The following is a 21,758-nucleotide window of genomic DNA, read 5'->3' as shown; positions in this document are numbered from 1 at the left end:
GCGTGAGTTCGAAGCTGGTGATTTTCGCTGAGAGGTGTATTTTGAACGAGGCACATCGCACTTTTGCGCTGTAGGCAGTCAGTGAAAACGAGTCATAATCATTATGCTTTCTTTCGAAATGCAGTTGACTGTTGGAGTGTGTCAGAGGTCGGGTCTTTGCAGGCAAGGTGAGTTCTATGCATTCTCTCAACTGGCCTTCAAAGTCCCAATTTTTGGCTCACGTGACCATCAGCCGCAGACCATTCTGAATAATAAATGGCAATATATTATGCAGCAGTAAATATTTCTTTCTCTAGACATCCCGTGAATAAAATTCTTTAATACCTCATTGGATACAACGCCTTCAACATGGCCTTCTGCAGCCCTACCACGTGCGACTCCTGCTTGGTTTTCAAAGGCCGAATTCAATTAAAACTTCAGTTACCGGTAACTTTGTTGTATATTAATGTGGCATATTCATTAGGTTTAGTTTTTTAGACTTCGTTCCCCTTAAAGTTAATTTTGAATATTTAGACACGACATCAATCGCCAATAGAAGGGCAACAACTTAAGGACTTAAATGATATGCAGTAATACATTCGCAATGGTCCCGTAAAAACGCATACTGCTGAAAACAAAGATCCTGGCTGAAAACCAGAATGGACGAGTGGACAAAATTATTAAGTATTTAATGTGCTACATTTATGTTAAAAACTTAACATTTTGTATTGTCTAATTTATATCAGAAAATTCAGTGAGTATGTAAATTTGTAAACGACAAATTAATAGGTAAAGTGACTGAAGTATTCATTTATTTCTTTAGATACATTTTTTCCCCACATGAAGCACCTTGAACCCATATACTTTAGATCTCATAAATGGAGGCCTGTATAAGTTTATAAATTTCTATTAGTTATGAAGGCCTGCTATTTCAGTGGTGTGTGTGTGTGTGTGTGTGTGTGAGAGAGAGAGAGATAGAGAGAGAGACTGTGTGTGTTTGAAGAGCAGGAGATTTACCTTTTACAAAATCTAATGCTCAATGCCATTTTTTCCACTAAAGTCACTCAAGTAGATTTGTCTTACCAAATTAAAAAAAGGCGTCAGAGGTAACATTTGCAATTTCTCACCCAGTAGTTAATTAGCAACAACAACGCAAGCATAGACCTGTTAAATTGCTGCAATATTTGCACCCTCAGTTTTTACTTTACAAGTATTACTTTAAAGGTTGATTGTCTGTCCATTATTGCAGACTTTTACAAAATATCCACTTCCAGAAAGGATGGACTCCCTACCTGGATGACAGAAATTGGTAATACACAGTTTTTGTTCTGAAAAGAACAGTACATCAAACCTGCAATGTGTGCTTGAAAGAAAGAATTGATTGTGAACTGAAGTTTTTTTTTTTTTTACTACAATCCCTTTTTTACTTGTTTTTGTAAATACAATTGATGGTAATCATTATTTCAACACACAGCAAGACATCCAAATATATGTATCTAAACAGCAGTTCATTTCAGAGTCAGGGCTTAAATTTGGAAATCAAGGTGTTATCAACTGGTATGCATATTATAACTGAATCTCGTTTATTTTGAATTAGCTAGAGAATATCATAAACTTTAGAGAAGCAATTTGAAAGTAGGTTAAATCATTGATGACCCTGCATGTTTTGCTGTGTATGTATCTAAACCACTCCCTGTAAAATAACAATTGATTGCTCATATTAAAATTCAGTATCTACTTCTCGAAAGTTGGCCTTTGAAACGTAGTTAGGCTAAATATTTTACCTGATGATTATCTGTAGAATGATTTGTAAATTTGGTGAGGACAATTAGCAATGTACTGGTATCAAAAAATGAAGACTAAATACTGTGCTTACCCAAGAGTGCTTTTTATATATCTGCACCAACAATTAGATTTTACCACCTGTTATAGATTTTTGTTTTGTCTTCTTCAATATTTTTATTCATAGCCATATTGCTAAAGAAAGTTGCTTGCCAATATGTATATCATGCAGATATCTAGTGTATGCCACCTCCTATATCCTGTTGAAAACAACTAAACCTTTCTCCACTACCAAAAAATGCTAAAGCAAAACTACCAGCCAAGCTTACTGACAAAAGCTAGGACAGCTGTAAAAAAAGGAAGCTAAAAGGATCAATTTCACAATATTTCAAATAGGCATTTATTACACACTGCAGATTACTGTCAATTACTTTTTGTTTTTTTGAGTGTTAGGTGATCCAGATGCAGCTTGAAAAACTGACATAGTTAACTAGTGTCAACTTTGGAATTTGCAACTTGATATTATGTAAATATTACCCCAAAAATGATGGGTTAAAAAACGATAGTTTTCCCAGAGTATATTGTTGTATACCATTGAGTAGTTCTCATCCAATTTCTAAAATGTTTGATTTTATTTTTTGTCTTCCCATTGAAAGGAGTTAGGACATAAGAAAGTAGGGAATCACATGAAATATGTCGTAGACAAGATGGTATGTTCATTACAAACAAAAACAGAGAAAATGATACAAAAGTAAAGCATGAACAGAGAGTTCCCTTTCAGAGAGACCTGGACTGTTCAAAGCCGACCAATCAGGATGAGCACAATAGATGTGAAAATTCTGGGATATAGACCAAGCGAGCTGATTAAATTTGCGATATTAAACAGTGTGTGGGCCTGCCTGCCAAGAGTTTCTCCGTGGATTGGACACCGTTTCGGGTCCAGTCTCATCTCCTAAATAAGAGTCCTTGTAATCCCCTTAAACCGGGCTGCTCCGGGTCCTTTCCCCTCCCCCCGGCCAGCTTTTACAGTGAACTGAACGGCGCAGACTGAGCCGGGATCCCCCGAGCCGAGGCACCGCAGCCCAGAGTGCGATCTCGGGAGATCGGAGCAGCGGGAATGGCGTGACCAGGCCTTTCTCGCTCGGCTACTATGGCCAGATGAGTAACGACGGGGGCCGGGGTGTCGTCTGAACCCGCCGAGGCGCCGAGGTGATGTTTACATTTACGGGGAGGGCCTGGATACTGAACGCAGCGGATGAACTCTCCCCTTTCCCTCTCGCTCTCCCCGCTGAACTCATTCACCCTCATAAAAAAAAAGAAAAAGGGGAAAAAAAACCCTGTGTGCTCAGATCCCAATACAAACCTTCTTTTTTATGTGTGCAATTTACAAAGGCTGGCATGCATTCTCGATGGGAGAGAATTTATTTCCCCTTCTTTTCTTAATTTAAACGTCTCAGTTGTTGGACGGCTGACAGAACGGTCTGGTAGCTTCCAGCTGCCGGGAGCTGGGAACTCGGCAGCCCCCCCCCACCCCCCCTCTCCCCCCGGTTCTCCGGCAGCGACCGCGGGTCCAGTCCCACAAACGCTCAGCGGCCGAGGGGTGGACCAGCTGAGGGAAGGTTACCGGGTCCGCTGGCGAAAAGCCGGTGTGGGAAGAGGACTGAGGAAAAAAAAAAAAAAGCCAGCAAGAAAAATGAGGGACTTTTAGGGGCAGCTGTGTTTTATCAACTCAGTCATAATGCCCCTAAAAATCCTTATTGCTCTTGCAATGTTCAGCAGATCCTTCACTGATAACCTGTCCTCGGTCCTCTCTCCGTGAAGGGTCCCGACACACCTGTGAGTGCTTACCGTACACCGTTTACACGCCGCCCACCGCTGACGAGGTGTCATAAACACACTGCCCTTCCCGTCATCTTAGCTTTTAATCATCTGGGATTTTCACATCCCCGTGAGGCGATAAGCGAGGTGATACCCTAAGTACATGCGTTGCAGGCGCGTTTCAAACTTGTCAGCGTTGGCAGTGAAGCATCGCAATAGCCCTGTGTCACGCAAAGGCTGGTATGAAGTCAAGGAATTTCTAGAACATCCTGAGAGACAAAATGACTTGTTCTGCCTTTAAAAAACATACAGCATGTCACTGTGGTTTTAGTTTAATTTTTTTAATGCATTCCCACACGTTCAAAATTGATCATTGTCTATATGGATGACTGAAAAGCTCTAAAATCTTCTGTTTTCCCACTAAAACTTTTTCTCTGCAGGAGTGAATTTCAGTTCAATTCAATTCAATTTTATTTGTATAGCGCTTTTTACAACACAAGTTGTCACAAAGCAGCTTTACATTGTTACCAGGCCTGAGACCCCCTGAGAGTGACAATTTGTAACAAATATGAATGTGTAATGAGGGGTTATCTAAATCGATTCGTAATTTGAACTGGAGTCGATTCTCATGACCATCCGAACGAGAGGAGTCAGAGCAGGGTCCAACTACGGGAGAACCACCACAGGACAGACTCCTGCCTCATGGCTGCTTCTCCTTGCAGTGGGAACTGGACACATTCCCTGCGTTTTGTCAATCCCTGCTACTAAAAGATGGACCCATCCACACCCTTTCCTTTCCCTTCTCTCTCTGTCTTTCTGTCTCTGTCTTTTTCTCTCTCCCTGTCTGTTTTTCTCTATCTGTGTCCTCAGTCCAGGCCCAGGGGTCCTGGGGCAGTTTTGGAGGGAAATGCCAGCGGGATAACGCTCAGCGTGTTCTGTCTCCCCCGGTGAGTCATCGCAGGCCCCTGAGACCCGCGTCAGCCTCCGAGGCTGGGAAAAGCGCGGAGCCGATGACTCAGGCTCCCGCTCCGCTCGCCGGGCGCGCTGGAAATTACTCATCAGGAGCGTGTGGAATCTCGTACTGCCGTCGGAGGCCGCGGCCGCTCCGCCCGCTCCTCCCGGGAGCCCCTCTCTGTCGCCCCCGGCTGCAGGAGCTGGGAGGGGAGCCCTCGGGGCCCCCCCGGCACCGTGAGGCCAAGGAGCCCCCGCACTTCAGAGAGAGGCGGAGAGAAACCAAAAACATGTAGTGGTTCTTAAAAAAAGGTGGACCCTGAACTCGCTTTTCTCAAGCTTTTTTTTTTTTCCTCTGAATTTGTCAGAAATGGCCAGAACCAAAATGGCCGAATCCAAGCGCGACATCACGCTAGTTGGAATGTCATTGTCTGAATGCTCGGAAATTGAGGGGATTAAGAAATAAGCTGCGCTCTGATGATAAAAATAGCTTCAGTCAGGAAATCTGATGGAAATATAGCCCTGATTGCGCGGAGGGTGCCATGAGACTTGGGCAGGGAGCCAGCAGCCCCTCTGAGTGGCCGGGCAGGTTTGAATCTTACCGCTCCTACCCCGCCGTCTCTGCCGGAGAGGAACCACGCATCCTGCACATCTGGAATTGCAAACAAAACGCCGCTTTCAGCACGAAAAAAGTGTTTCTCGCGGTCACATGCTCGCCGCTGACCGCCTGCCTTCCTTTGGAAACGGTATCGCCAGACCGTGATAGGCAAGCTGACCGAAGGCGCGTTCCAGCAGCAACGAGCTGTGCAAGCGTGCCAGATCAAGCGGTTACCACTCGCTGCCGTCCGCCGATATGTTTGTCATTACGGAGGGCGTAGAGCGCCGCGGTTTTGGACCGGAGCCTCGGCGTATCGAATGCAGAGGGAGAAGGGAAGGCGATGAATAAACAAGTGAAAACCTGTGCGTGACGCAGGTGCATTGTTCATTGAGGGCCCTTTCATGCCTCCGAGCTGTTGGACGGAGTTCGCAGGCCCTGTGCCAGAATGGTGGGAGGTGCCATTTACAGGTGGAGATGGCAGGCATTGGAGCGTACAGGGGGATGAGGGAGTTGGGGGCACTATGATAGAGGGGGGGGGGGGGGTTGGGACTCAAAAGCCACAAGAGTTTTACGCACCAGAGCCCTCTGATATGTCTGACTCTGTGACATCTCTGCCCCCATCCTAACCTCCCTGTGCCTCCAAGTCTCTGTTGCCTGTGCGGAGAGCTATCGAACACCCCCAGCGCAAGGGTGTGGCCCAACAAAGCGGGTGTTTACCAAACACTCGGGCTCGGAACTTGTGCAAACAGGGCGAACAAAGCGCTTGCCAGCGGCGGCGGAGCGGCTCCATGCATTGTGGGAGTCGGGCCTTCCACGCCCTTCTGCCCTCCGGCCAAGACCCCGCGCGGCGCAGAGCCGAGTCATGCAGTTCACTTTTAGGGCTGAGCCTCAGGTCGCCCACAAGCTTGCAGAAAGGAAGGCAGCGGTCATCAGTGGCAACGAGCATAAAACCTCAGGTTTTTGGCCTTTTCATTCATAGCGGTTGGCCTGCGTCTCTAAGCGTGAACAGAGCATCACTCTGAGTGACACCTGTATGGCTTACAACCCCCCCGCCCCCCCCCCCCCCCCCCAACTTGCTGAATGTCTGTCGCGAAGCACCGCCCTAACTCCAGAGGATATCGCTCCTGTGCCCCAGTTCCTATTTCGAGTCTTGCGAAACTCATTGTGTTTAATCTAAAAGCAAAATCAGACTTTCACTCCGGTCAGCGGCAGTGGCGCACAGCATCAATCACCGCTATTTAAACAGCAGGCAACAATTTAGTGGCAATTGAAACTGTATCAACACAGCTATCAGTGCATGCCCACTGTAAACAATGCAAACACCACACTACGTTGCACAATAGACACTTGGGCGAGGGGGGTGGGGTGGGGGGTGTGATGGGGGGGTGCAGAAAGAGGTTAAATAAACAGCTCGTACGAGGGCTGTGCTCTCCTCAGTTCACACAGAAGCCTTCCGGAAAAAGAACCCCCCCCCCCCCCCCCCCAGGCCAGGTCAGTCCAGGATCTTCACACCCAGAGCAGCTTTGTCAGACTCGGCCTATTCTTTTTGCCCTGCTGCCCTTGTGTTTGGGCTGCTTCTGTCACGTGACCATGTGTAAAATGCTGACAGGCAGCAGGCAGCGATGTAGCATAGAGGTAAGGAATGGGCCCAAAGGTTGCCCATTCATTTCAGTGGTAGGTCACTGCTGTCACACCCTTGAGCAAGGTACTTGATCCAAAATTTCTTAATAAATATCCAGCCGTGTAAACAGACAACATGCACAAATTGTAATCTGTGTAAGTTACTCTGTATAAGAGCGTCTGCTAAGCAAATATGATGTAATAATGATATCTGCACCATGGTGGTTTGAGCAGCAGCTTACATCTCAGAAGTGCTGCATGTCACCAGTCTGTATCTTATAGTCTTCCTGCTTCTATATTGATATTTCCAGCATTTTACACACTTACTGTAAATTTGGGGCTTTCCACTCAGAATAACAGCTGTATGCACTGTTCATGCTTTGCATATGTGCTATAAATGAATGCACCCTCAGGAGGGCTTTTCTTAGCCAGTGTGTGATATGACAGTATTAAGGCATTGTAGTCTGTGTAATATACGTCCAGACACCCACTACCACATTAACAGGCATGTTATTCATCTTCTTTACCACAGAGTGAACATGCATGTAGTTTCGGTGACATCAGAGTCTGAAAAGTAGCAATGGATTCGGGCACAGTGGGGACATCAACAGGACAGGTCCCTCTGTTGAGTGCCTGCACAAGCCCTGGCCTGGTATGGCCTAATTTGGTCTGGTCTGGCCTGGCCTGGTCTGGTCTGATCCAGTCTGGCTTGGTATGGTCTGGCCCAGCCTGACTCAGGGTTTTTGGCACTAGGGAAGAATGCTAGTGTAAACGTGTCACCACATGGTTACCGGGCACCTCCCTCTAATGCTCCCCATTTAGTTTGATACCCCAGTGGTGCTTACAGTGGCCATCAGCCAAGACAAAAATGAAAGCCCAAATTCGGAAGGGGAAACAAAAGATGTTTTAAAAATAGCCCAACCTCCACCCCCCTCAAAAAAAGAGAAGTATGTCTTGTAATTTTGCAAAATCATATTGGCAGTTTTCCTGGGCATGTGAAAGACACATGGAGGAGCAGCGCTGTTGATCTTGAACTTGTTTGCCATGTGATACTAAAGCCAGTTGCCCTGGTGCTCAGGAAGTGGAGAGAGCCACAGTGAGCATGCTCAGACATGGAGGGCGGAGCTCTGCTGATCGGCAGTGAAGATCCAACACAACGATGGCTGTCTTTGCTTTTATTTGAGACAATTACATTTTGAATAATCCAGCAATCCTCGCTGCTCATCACTGGAAAATTTAGAATATGCTAATAATTGTTAAGTAGTGTAAAAATAATAGGTTCAAAGAAAATGTTTTGAATTCCAGATGCTCCACTGTTACTGTGTCTCTCATGATGCACGAATATGGTACATTATAACATCACTGCATCTCTCTGTGACACCTCTTCTGTCTCTCGAAGAGGCAATTAAAAAAACTACATCCAACTCTTGTGCCTTGAGCTTCAAGGAACTGCAGTATCCAACTTGTCAGGGGTTATTTTTATGTTCAGAGATGTACTGTACCTTAATAGTAGACTTATATTAACGTGTCAGTATGCAAGACAATATTTTAAGTGCCGATGATATAAGTCACTACAAAAAACATGGGAATAATTGTCCTTGCCTGAAACAGTCAAGAGAGTGTAGTTACGAAAAATAAATCTTTAGTAGGTGTTCATTTTTGAAAAAGGGAGTTCAATTAAGTACAGTAAGTTTGTAAATAGCCTTACTGTAATAGTGAATGCAGCCTAAAAAAACAAGGCCCTTTTCTTCAGTGAGGCATGTAAAAAAGGCTTTATTTTGGCATATCCGTAGCGGAAAATTAAACATTAAAAAGGAGGAACTAGTGCCCTCATGTTCCTTTAGAAACTACAAGCTCCAACCCACATGTAATGGCAACGCGCCTCCTTCGGGTCTCCCTCAAGCGCCTCACTCACAAGATGTTTTCATGATTCTGCATTGACAAATGTCCTGCCATTAGGCTAGTTTCATAGTTTGTGTACTTAATAGTATTTGTAATAATATTTATCCTACTTTTCAAAGGCATTCCACTGCAGCACATTGCATTGCTAGAGGGAAAAAAAAGCTGTCTGTAATGTTTCAGTTTTGGAATTTGAACATAAAAAAGACCCTGGCTTCTGAGCTCGTGACCGTGGTTCGGCTTTGGAGGGGGCGCGAGAGTCTGGCGGGGAAGGTCGTGGTTCACCCCAGCTGGGTTTTTTCTGCTCTGGTAAGAAAGACACAGCAGTGGAACATGCTAACAGGCTGAGAAATGCAGAGAAAATGTCATTCATAGTACTGGCGTTTACTTAGAGCCGTGGAATCCCATTAACAATGGGGCGCTGGAATAAAGTTGCGTGAATTTGACTTTATCGCAATGAGACCTGGATTCAGCACAGAGATTTCAAAAAAGTAGGCCTACCGCTAACTGCTAATTCAGAACAGCGAATGTGGCGACGAGATCATCAGGGACAAGCTTCTCACTCCTGGACTCTATGTTTGACTCTGCAGAGGGTCAGGTAAAATTACAGCCAACACGTAAAGCATCGTTTTTCTGCATCCAATCTATTAATACCCTGTTTTCTGAGAACTCTGTCTGTCGAACCTCTTGGCTGGATGCTAGTGCCAGCTAGTAAGAACCCAGCAGGGATGAATATGGTGGCCTCTCACTTCTCGACAAAAACGATTGCTGCTGACCAAGCAGGCATGGAGCCCACGTAAGGTGCCGACTGGCTGTATGAACAGTTGTGTTCGATGCTCACTCTGAGTAAGACTAACTTATGCTGACTATACCATTCCCAGTGCATAGTATTAAGCAAAGCGTGATAATATGTATTCACTCTCCAAAAAATGCAGCTGTGTAGGAAGTCTTTGTGCTCCCCTAAACATACACGCCCGCAGCTCGGCTCGAAACTAATTCGGTGTGAGAGTGTGTGTCCTCTATTTCAAGTCCTAATGAGGAAACAGAAATACAGGGCAGGCTGTCTTTGAGAGGATTCGTCTTTGAGGGAAGTCTATTCCCAGCTTCATTCAGGGGGTGTAGGCAGCTACTGTGCGAGAGAACTGTATCATTGTGTCTGGGTCTGTCTGCAGTGCTGGATGTGTTCTGTTGAGGTACTGACCTCATTGAATCCCTACTGGAATGATTCAGGTAGCGTGAAGCCTAGATGGATATTACAGTGTGAAGCTCAGCGGAACATGTCTAATAATTTTAAAAGGATATAAGATGTATTTCTTTGATACAATAAAGAAAAAAAGGCTTTATTTTGTAACTTGGAGGGCGAAAGCAGAAAAGAAAAAAAGGGAAAAGCGTGTTTACGTGAACATTTTATTTCCCAATACCAGCGACTGTAATTCATGATAGAAGCCACTTGGCATGAACCAAACCACGTTTGCCTCAAACATGAACTTGCAGCAAACACACTTGCTTAAGTAAATGCAAAACATTTTTCGGGCCATGTGCTGACTTTACTCAAAGACAGTTATTTCACGTGATGCGGCAGAGGAAGAACGGTCTCTAGCTGCTGGGTTCGGAGCAGTCTGTAATCCAGCAGCGCGTTGTGCAAAGCCACGGCGAAAAGCGCTTTCTCAGAACGGCAATATTTTTTTTTTCTCAGAATAGTCTTGCACTCACTGGTGAATGTGTTGATTAATTTTTGGCAATGGGGATCGCAGACTGCATCCAATTATTACTCGGGCTAGATGGGAGTCAACCTTAAATAACCCGGAGAAACAATAAGCACATTTGCATGAAAAGGCCAAATTGCTGAGAGAGCTCTCCGCTGTTTCTGTTGACCTAGCTGTGCGAGCAGTTGGAGGCATGGAGAGCGTAGATCTTTGCTGATTTTGGACACAGGCGGAGCAGTTGGAGGCCATCTTTAAGCTACTGCTTCCCATGTGTGTCGAACGCATCTTGAGAAATTGACACTGTAGGCGATGTCGTCAGGTCATACACTGTACCTGCTAATGAGAAAATGCAGCGCATGCCAACCCATCTCTTCATTAGGTAGATATTAATTTCTGTAAAATCAGAGCATGCAGGCTGCATTTGATGTGGCGATAGCATGATGTTATTTGGCTTGGAGTCAAAAAAAGGGATTGCACCTTGCTGTGGGCTGAGGTTGCCTATGGTCTGTGTGGACATTATAAAGAGGGGCAAGAAAGGGGGGAGATGGGGTGGAGGAGGGATGCCGTGAACAGCTGACGTGGAATGGAGGTGGTAACTGCAATTTTTACAGTCATGGACGAGACCAGTTTGACTAGGTTTGGTTAACTGCTTGGGGATTGTCCGCAAATTGTCCTCCTGAATCTTCATTTGGAACCTCAATAATGATGTGATCTTGAATTTCAGGACCAACGGGCGAGACAGACAGAGGGGGAAAGGGCTGGCCTCACATCACTGGATGAGCAGCGTGAGTTGGACAGCGAGGCTTCGTAAGCCCAGAAAGGGGCGTGGCTATCGGTTACTTACTGACTTGAGCCAATCGTAGGTGTTTGTTGCGGTTAAAAAAAAAAAATGACCGTTTCAGCCTTTCAGCTGATTAACAACTGACAGCACACTGCAGCTCCACTCGTTATGGGGTTTGTGAAGCCTCACTGTTTCATCGCTGCCTGGTGAGACACCTGTTTTTCAGCAGGATCGTCTGCCCCGGCACCGGAGGTGTGAAGTCGGACGGCTCCGTCGAGCCCTGCCTTTCCGCCCCTCTCCGGTTTCGACTTCCGTGGGCTTGCCAAAGGAATCCTGGGTCTCGAGTCGCATCCGGCAGACAGGTGTGGGAATGGGGCCCTTGGCAAAGAGATACACCACGCTGGATGGTGTGTGTGCGTGCGTGTGTGTGTGTGTGTGTATGTGGGGCGAGGGCAGGGGTGGGGGTTGGGGGAGGGGGATGCCTCCCAGATTTAATGTGGCAGCGTGATACATGGGATGGGGGGGCGTCCCCTTTCCTCAGACGGCTCCCGCTATGTAGGTCGGCGGGTTTTTTGCGGAACACGGGGGAGATATTTCAGCGCGGCGAGCCGGTAACTTGCGCCATCACAACTTAATACTTCCTGCGGCCGGGGAGCAGAGAGGATGCTTTTTTTTTTTGGTGATGAAGTGGGGAGCTTAATTTAGCCTGGAGTTCTCAGCCTCCGCCTCTGTCACCCGGCTCCCATGCATCACCGCTGTGAGTGTCAGGATTAGCAGGCTGGCGTTTATAACCTGGGCCTCACAGAGACGGGCAGGGCCACAGAGGTGAAAGCTGCATCCAGCACCTATCAGCCTTCATTATTGCAGGAAGCATTCATTATAGCTATAGGATGGTGCTGCAATGCACATCATATTGCAGTGCTTATTTGCTTGGCATGCTCCCTGATCCGGGAACGACTTGCATGGGTTACAGTTTGACCTCCTGCACATGCAATAACCCGTTCATGCTGCTGTCTCTGGAATGGAATGATCGCAGTGGGAAACCCTGGTCTGCCATGTAGATATAAGCTCTACGCAGTGTATGCTCTGTCATTTGGCCTGGATGAGCGCATTTGCCAATTAATAATTTATAAACTGAAGAGGATGTTGAATGTTTGGCTAGTATCCTTACCCCCTTACTTCTCTCTCCCCTGCCCCCCTCAAAAAACACACACACAAACATAGAGATTTAATTATCTATGCTGATTTTCATTTCAGATAGAAGAAACACATTTTCAGGGGTTCACAACAGGGCTTTGTAACATAGTGTGGGGTTTTGTGGCAGCCCCGGATGGGACAGGGTGAGATCCAGATCCCCTACCTGCAGTCTCAGTGGCTTCGGGGGGTCCTCGCCCCATTTCACACCCAAGCAGGACTCCCGCTGAGGCAGTGAGGCATTTGACTAATCTCCTCCTGCCGCGCTCACACCCCGACGCCAACCTTTAAACACTCGACCGCCGCCGCATATCGCAGACCTGACACAGCAGCTGCCGGCGATATTGCCTTTCGGGGCCACTTCGTCATCCACAGCCACTCAAGCTACACTGTGGACCCTGGTGCTCACTGGACACTGCAGCTAGGCCCTGTTTCCTGTGGGGTCAGGTGACCAGGGACATCGGGGAAGGTGATTGGACGACTGGAACTGCTGCAGGAACTGGCGTGTCACGGTTCTCTGGGTCTCAGCTGACTGTCACTGGTAGTATGGTGCAACTGTTTACTCAAGTTGTGCAAACCATAGGACTCCAAAATGCAGTACAACCATTGGGGCAAAATGCTTTCCTCCTGGGCTTTTCAGAATTTCAGTGCCTTCCTTGAGAAATAATAGAATAAAAGCTCATCCAACAACATTGCAGTGTAATAATTCATAATATGTTTAAAGACTCATTGAAGGCCTTTCTGAACCCACCCCCACCCAACAGAGGCATGTATAAAAACAACAGTGGATGTGAATTTGTTGTTCTCATGAGGTGAAGGGAGGAATGTGCTCAACCCAGAACCCTGCACGCACTCACAGGGACCACAGTCTCCCCAAATACACACACACACACACACACATACACACACAGACACACACACACACACACACACACTTTTCATTCCATGCACGTAAATAAACACACACATAGCACACACAGATACACACAATGCACACATTTTCATTTCATGGACATATACACACACACACACACACACACACACACACACACACACACACACACACACGCACACACACACACGCACACACACACACACACATACATAGCCTTATTTACGCTCACATGTACATACATATGCACACACATACATTCATGGATACATACGCTGTCACACACATGCATACAGACATACACACAAACACACACAGGCATACACATGCCCATTCACAGCTGATATAAGAACAGTGTCGGGCCCACTCCTGAGCCAAATGCAGACAGCAGAGGGTGCGTGTGCGTGTGGGGAGGGGTGGCTGAGCTTGAGTTCGTGAGGTTCCCTGTTTATTCCACTGTGTCCCCTGGGCCTGCAATAAAGCAGAGAACAGCTCCCACTGCCTCCAGCACAAGAGGCCATGAATCACTGCAGAGAGAGGAAAATAGGGAAAGGGAGAGGAGGCAGAGAGAGAAAAAGGGACAGAGGGAGTAAGGAACTCAAGGAAAGGGAGAGATCAAGAGACAGAAGAGGGAGAGAGGGAGTGGTGAGAGACAGAGAGAGGGCAAGAGTCAGAGAGAGACAGAATGAGAGAGAATGAGAGAGCGAGACGGAGAAAGGGGGGCTGGTGCAGTGTGTCTGGGGAGGAAAAGCAGGTAAGTGTATGCTGTCTTCCAGGGCTAACATTCTCAGTGTCATATGAAAGGCAGGAGGGTGCACTTGGCAGGGCTCCAGCTAAAATCTTTTAAATTTCCCCTGAGGTGACCTTTAACCCCTCACTCACATACTTATATATATATACACAGTAGGAAGGATGGCTAAACTGACAGTTTTAGAAGTTACAGCAATTTTGTAATTATTAAATGAAATGGAATTTTATCTAGCATTTTGTTAAATCAAGCATGAGAGTATTGTTGTGGCTTGTGAATGATGAACTAATAAATTACATTTTAAAAAGTGCGGTTAAAAGTTAGAGTCTGTACGTCACACTTGCCTGGTGTTCTTCCTCTGGGCCTGTCCAGATCTCTGAGGAGTCATACAGTGCGACTGGGGCTCTTCCACTCCTCACCAAAAGATGGCGCTGTTCTCTGAAATCTACATGCCATGAATTCACAGGTCTAAGAGCAAGAAATAGCTCAGAACTGCTGAAAACAAAAGAATTGCAACAAATTGATCTGTTTTTGAAGAAATGTTTTCGATATTTGGGAGCATGTTTTAACACGGTTTTTCATCTGTGGATATGGTGTGAGATGGAGATTTTCAGATGGCGTGAGCTCTCGCGGTCTGATCTTATCCTCATTCCTCTGCTGTTAATCAGCGGGGAGGAATGCATCCCCTCTGCTGGGCTGTTACCTCACTTCCCCCTGTAGCGTTTGGTGGTGCCTGCCAGTGGCATCTCTGATTTCGACTGGGTAGGAAGGTAGGAAACAATCTTTCAACGTCACTCACAAAGCTGCCTGGTCACAGCCAGTGAAAATACAACTGTGAAGATGTTTCATGGGAAATGAGACTGCACTTTGACCTGGATGGAGTCCACTGGGGAGCAATGCCACAGGGTATGAGACACACACACATACACACACAAACACTCACAGACATAGACAGAGACACACACAAACACATACACATACTAAGCTAGTGGGGTCACTGGTGACACTACCAAACTCAAAGATTGCTTTTGGTAATGACACTGTATTTGTTATGAGAGTGAGTGTAACCACACCGCGTGGCTCTCCCACGGTCGGCGCGGTGGGGGGAGGGGGGTGGGGTGGGCGTCTGTGCTGCGGTTCGTGTGATCCCTGCTGCCCAGTGGCCACGCCCTGTACCAGGAGCTGCGCACTCAGCTGTGCGGAGGAGGACTTTATGAAGCACAGGCCCTGCCTCATCTGCGCTTCACTGTTGCAGCCAGCGTGGCCCTCTCTCACAGCCTGACAGCTCTCTCACACACACACACACGTACTCCTACACACATGGATACACACACACACACACACTCATACTGACACTCAAACAAAAACACACTCATACACATGCACGGACATGCATACACACACCTGCACACACGCACGCACACACACACACACACACACACACACACGCATGCACAGTCATGTACACAAACACCCATACTAAAACACACACAGTCAAACAAACACGCACGCTCACACATACACACTCACATACATACCAAGTATACACAAACAAATGCATATTATATATGCACACACAAAGTAAGATCCTTTCAGTTGGACAGTTCTGTGTTCACTCTGACCAGCCCAGTCCAGATTAAGACTGAGGCTGTGCCTGAGTATGTGTCTGTGGGCGGGCCAGTACTGAAGCAATTAATCAGCTGTTAGCAGCAATGTGGAGAGCAGACCCCCATCATCTGAAGCCCAGTACAACCCTCTCTCACATTATCACTGTATAATGAATTACAATTCCTCCACTTACTCCAACAATTGGACTGCTTCTACAAAACAAAAAGCTCAGCGGTTAAGGCACAAACACTAAGCTCTATGGCCTGGGTTCGATCTCAGTCAAGTCATAAACCAATGATTACCAGGAGCGCATAGTGGAAGAACAGAATAGCTTAGTTCCGCTGGGGATGTTAGCAGGGGTTGCTTGTCTTTCCACTCTTGGATACCATGATTCATCAGGCACTTGCAGGTTGTTCAGATGACATCAGTGAAGCTACACCTATCCACCAGTTGCAGTTTAGCTCACTGTGGTGCTCTGAGCAAGCTGAAATGGGAAAAAAACAGTTGCACTGGTGTATGAGTGTATCGAAATATCGCATTCACAACATTCCATTTTCCCGCATGAGCTCAGTGGATATTGCATTGTCGAAAATGTTCAGCTCACAGTTCTAAAAGAGGGGGAAAAAAGTGAGAAAAAGTAAAAAAACAGGGATACATTTAAGGCCCAAACTTAATGTAGCTGCTGACTGAATTTCAGAATATTGAGGAAAAGGAAAAGAAGCAGTGGGTCAAATTAAGCTTAAATCATGCTAATCACAAAGAAGGCTAGGATGAGACTGAATCTGGCCCCCCAAGTCATAAACGGGGCAATGCAGGTACCTAATTTCCTGATCACCTCAGTGACATCATCACTGCTGTCATATAGAGCATACTTTTCCATATTTCTGAATCCATAGCAGCAAAGAGCTTTCCAATCTGAGCTGCTTTTGAATATTCCTGAGAGGGCATTGGTAAACCAGTGAAATCGGGGTCACCTGCGTGAGGGAAAGAGAATGAGCTTAACATAGCCCCCCCCCCCCCCCCCCCCCCCCCCCACCACCCCCCACCCTGTTACGGACAGAGACAGCCTTGGAAGGCAGACTGCCTTCCGCTAATGTTATAATTCGTTTCCGCCCCGCCACTCTACCGCCCACCCCCACCACACCCATGCACACACACCCTCATTATACCTCTCAAAGAGAATCCATCACGCATGGAGCCACACCGCCAGGGCCCATCAGAAGAAAAAGCCCGGTCTGTTTCAAGCCAGAACTAAATGGACAAATTTGTCAGAGTTTGCGCCAGCTCACGGCAGCCCTGGGAGTTCAACACCGTGCTGCAGAGACAATGACAAACGCTGATCCATTCAAAAGGCAGTTTTTTTATTTTTAGCCGTTTCCTTTACTTTCTGTGAGAAAATACACATGAGCGGCTGTTGGAAGAATGTCACGGCTGCTTGTTACAGAGCCGTTCCCGTGCCGGTTTAAAGCGGGGCCAGCACGCCTCTGCACAGATTAATCTCTGGTAATAATTTAAAGAATCTTGGAAGCCTAGGCTGTGTAACTAAACTCCAGGGGGAAGGTTTTAGGAGCAGGGAAGTGATGTGGGGAGAGGGCCAAGTATCTCTCCAGCATTTCAAAAGCCCGGGGAGAAAGGGGCATCTGCGGGACCGGTGCAGAGGCTGGAGGCAGGAATGCGGCCGGTGGGGGAGCGCGGAAACCCTCCCTCAGGAGCTCGGGGAGGAGCAGCAGGGAGAGCAGGTCACCTGAGTATGTAAGGGCAGACTGTTTACTATGGGATGGAGTGTGGCAGCACACACACACACACACATACACAATCGTGTGCACATACACATACACCCATACACACACTAGCCCGTGTGTACATTCATTCACACACACACACACACTCATGCAACTAAATGCACACACACACACACACACACACACACACACACACACACACACACACACACACGCACATACAGGCATGCACACACATGCATTTACATACACCCACACGCACACACACAGACAGTGAGAAATTCATGTCATTCTCCACAGTTTTGAGGAGAGATTTTGAGGAGGGCAGCTCCATGTTCACTATAATGAGTTCAGATCAGAGCAGGAGTGTCAGAGGGCAGGGATATGGGTGAGGCTGAAGGTGAGTCTGATTCCTGCAGCATCCTCTCAGCTGCCAGCCTCTGGTTATTTTGACCAGCCAGTTATAAGATAAAAAAGAGAGGCCTGCACATGCTGACATGAATAATCCACAGAGGCAATATATGAATACATTTGGGCAAGTGTGTGATTGTTATTAATACTGACATGATGTATTTACTAAATGGGTATATCCAATAGTGTACAATGCTGCTTGAAAATACCAGTTCAGTGAACAAAGCAGTTTGCCAAAGGATACTAAATGGCAAGGTACAACTTAAAGTTAGCACAACTAGCAAAGCAGGCTTAAGTCAGGTGACTCAAGGTGGCATCAGGCAATGTGAGATGGTTACAGAGTTGCAGTGTTGAATGACTGGTCAAATGCCACATTGACACATGTCAGCTCACATTAACTGTTAACTGTAAGTTATTTCCATCAGGAAACATGCAAAAAAAATGCAATGGTTAATTGTACCAATGCATGACTTGACTGTGCCCTTTTACAAGTGTGTGGTAGCTTGCCTGCCTGGTGTAGTGTGTGTGTGTGTGTGTGTGTGTGTGTGTGTGTGAGGTGCTATGACACTGTTAAAGGCAGGGGATTGGGGGGAAAGACTGAACGAAATAAACTGCATTAAGTAAACAGAACCTGCAGCAGAGGTCACACTCTGAATTCTGAGCACCCTGCCTCTGTGGAGTGATGGGGTCGTGGGCTGATCAGGCTGTGATGTTACTGCACTGTTACGGCGTGGGCACCCTGTCAGCCTGTACGCTTCCTCTTCCAGCCAGTGCATCCATGTGACTGGGCCCAATCCAGCATGTTCCTGCTCAGGTTTTTATGTCCTTGTGGGCCACCTCAAAAAGGCCAATCAGCCCCAGCATGTTTTTCAGGCAGAGTCCTCCCCCTTGCTCTGTACAGGAACATTTTGCGATTCCTGCGATGGCACCACACACATTAACATGTCCCTGCATAGTGACCCCACATTCACTTGCTCTCTCTGCTCAGATCGGTCATCTTCTACCACACATATGATACCACTCTGCCACCATGGATACACTGCTGTCATTTAGCGAATCCAGAACCTTGGAAAAGGCAGGAGAAATGATGGCTGAGAAGGACCCACATATCAACACATTGGTTTCCCTGTCCCTGATTACAATATTGTGAAATTACACATAAGCAATAGGCTGCGCTTCTGAAATGTTTATTTAAGAAGTTGCGGGTTTATGCAAGTGAACCTTTGATCCAATTTCCAACAGCATCCAGAGTGAAGCAGAACAAGACGCTGACCTCTTCTGCCACTCCTCCACGGAGCTCGGGCGCACTGCCGTTCCCCTGGTAACCGGCCGGATTTCTCGCCCAAACAGTCAGCCTGTCTGTTGCATCTCTGTCAGCAGCCCTTGGGGGGGTTGCGCTTTCAGACCAACAGGATATCCTGTGCTTCACAATTTCAACCAGCGCTATGGAAAACGACCCAGCTGCCGACTCACCGCTTCTCCACACTTCTCTATATGGGTTCACGTCCTCTGGATGAAACGAATGCATTACTGCAACCGGCAGCAGAGGAATTTCGCTCTCTGAGAGGGAGAAAGGAAAAAAGTGGGGGGTCTCCACTGGCATCATCTGAACAGCTCACACATGCCTGATGAGCCTCAGGGTGCAGTACAGTGGTAAGACAAGGACACCCTCCATCCCCAGCAGAACCAAACCAATTTGTTCAGCCACTGTCACCTGATACCACACCTGGACTCAAATGGGGATTATGAAGGTGTATGATGATGATGATGATGGTGATGGTTATGTTCGTGTTATTGGTGGTAAAGATGGCACTTCAATGCAGTGCTAGCGTTTCAATGTGCCATGCAGCAGACTCCAGGATAGATTCCAGAGTGCTGGGCATTGGCTTCTGTAAGTTTTGCAAAAACTAGAGGAGTCTGTCCCCCCCAACTCTCTCTCTCTATCACACACACACACACACACACACACACACACATATACACTCAAACACACACAGTGGGTCCTGCCTGAATATTGCACATTCTGAGGGCAGCCATGTAGAGCAGAAGTTTTTGCCAGCGTCTTAAAAATAACAGCACGAGCACACTTTGGTCAGGTGGTTTTGAAGTGCATGACAAATGCTTTGGGTGTTTACAGTTCAAGTGGCAGGACCCAAGGCTCAAGAGGAGATTTCGCACTCTCCGAACAATTGGCACTCCAACGGGCCATGGAAAAACAGACAGAGGGAGGGAGAGAGAGAAAGAAAGAGAGAGAGAGATCCTCATGAGGTCAAAGAGCAGAAAACACCTGTGCTTTCACCTCAGGGAACACAACAAGGGCTCTTCAGTCATGCCACGTCTATATATACACCTGGAGGAGAAAACACAAAAACAGCTCTCTGTGGTAAGAGGACTGAGGATCAAATCGAATGGATCAATCTGCAGTAACGGCACTTTTTTTTTTCAACAGCATCAGGCATTACAGAATCAAAGGGAGTTAAAGGAACTTTTGCTCTTCCTTTCAGTGCTAGTTTAGACCGATATTAAATGTGGCAGTATGACTGCCATTGTATCCCGATGAAACCAGGCTGGAGATTCATTACGCACAAAGGTCAGGAAAAGTTGCCAGTGATTGGTGTGGTAAAATTCAGGGCTGAAGCGGCCTGGGTTTCTGTTGAAATGCCTGATCTATAGGGAATTTAAGGAAACAAACTGGGATGTCTATGTACTTTAGTGTTCGATCATGTACTTAGTTATTGACGCAAACAATAAAAAAGATGGCGAGGTTTCACAACGTAAAGGCAAATGCTAGCTTCTAATGACTTAACCACATTTCCCTGCCCTCATTCCTCCCCAGCTGATCAGGGTACAGTTAAGGCAGTGACTCATAGCAGTACAAAAGGCATGCTTGCTGACTCCAGGTCGGCGCCCCCCCGCCGCCTCTTGCCAAGAACCAGGATAACCAGATCAATATGGTGCTGCTCGAAAAACCACTGATCTCTGTTCAACTCTGCATAGTCTGGAACCAGCACCGTGCCTGCAACTTTGGTGGCTCCCCCACTTCCTGGCTCTCTAAATTTTTTCCAGATTGAATTCCTTCCCATTGGCTACCTATTCGCAGACGGTCCCTGCCCACATGCCTAATCGGCATGAACTTTCGCCCCCCCCCCCCGTGCCTCTATGCCAGCACGCACACCGTGCCCAGGCTTCCGGGAAAAGGAGAGTATAGTGTCTCCTGGGCCCTCACGTGCCAGCTTGTCTCATAATGGAGGAGCATTATGTCCATGTGGAAAGAATATGGCCAGATGATTTTGACTTTAAATGTAAAAACTTTCAACTTGAGTTTTAACTGAAGCTTTGACTTATACGGCAGAAAGTGTTGATTTTTAAATCTGAAAAGGTTCAAGGTCAATCTGAAAATTTTTTACTGTTATCCTGACAATGTTTTAACTTTGGTTTTGAAAGATTTTACTTCAAAAGGCAAAAGTTTTGATTTTGATCTTGATTTTTAAGTATAATTCTCAAACTTTTTGCTTTCATCTTGAAACATTTTGTCTGGTGAAATCAAAATTTGATTTTTCTTTCATGTGATCCTAATGTTCTTTTGTAATTTTGCAAATTTCATTGAAGCTTTCTGAACACAAACAGCACAATGCAGAACAATACAATAAATATAATTTCATTTTCATTTTCATCGTAATTTCATTTCATTTAACTTTTTCATGCGACCATCCCAGGTCACTCTGCAACAAAATCAAAACAGAAAAGAAAGCAGCTGTGGTAGAGTCTTTTTACAGCACACTTTCCCGAGGAGTGGCTTTGTCATTCTTGACAAAAACAAGAATGAGAGAGGAAAGGAAAATGAGGTCAGGGAGGACAGGAGACTCACAGAGAAATTGGCAGCCAAGTGTCACACAGGCTGCATACTCACTGTCCACCTGGACGGACACTCAGGCAATCATCAATCCCTCAGACTGAACAGAGAGGATTATGGGTATCTGAAGAGGCTCAAAGTATTCGCAGTATATCACCAGCAAACAGCCTTTTCTC

This window comes from Megalops cyprinoides, chromosome 19 (assembly GCF_013368585.1).
Source record: "Megalops cyprinoides isolate fMegCyp1 chromosome 19, fMegCyp1.pri, whole genome shotgun sequence".
Taxonomy (NCBI): Eukaryota; Metazoa; Chordata; class Actinopteri; order Elopiformes; family Megalopidae; genus Megalops; species Megalops cyprinoides.
Note: the sequence above shows the minus strand (reverse complement) of the source record.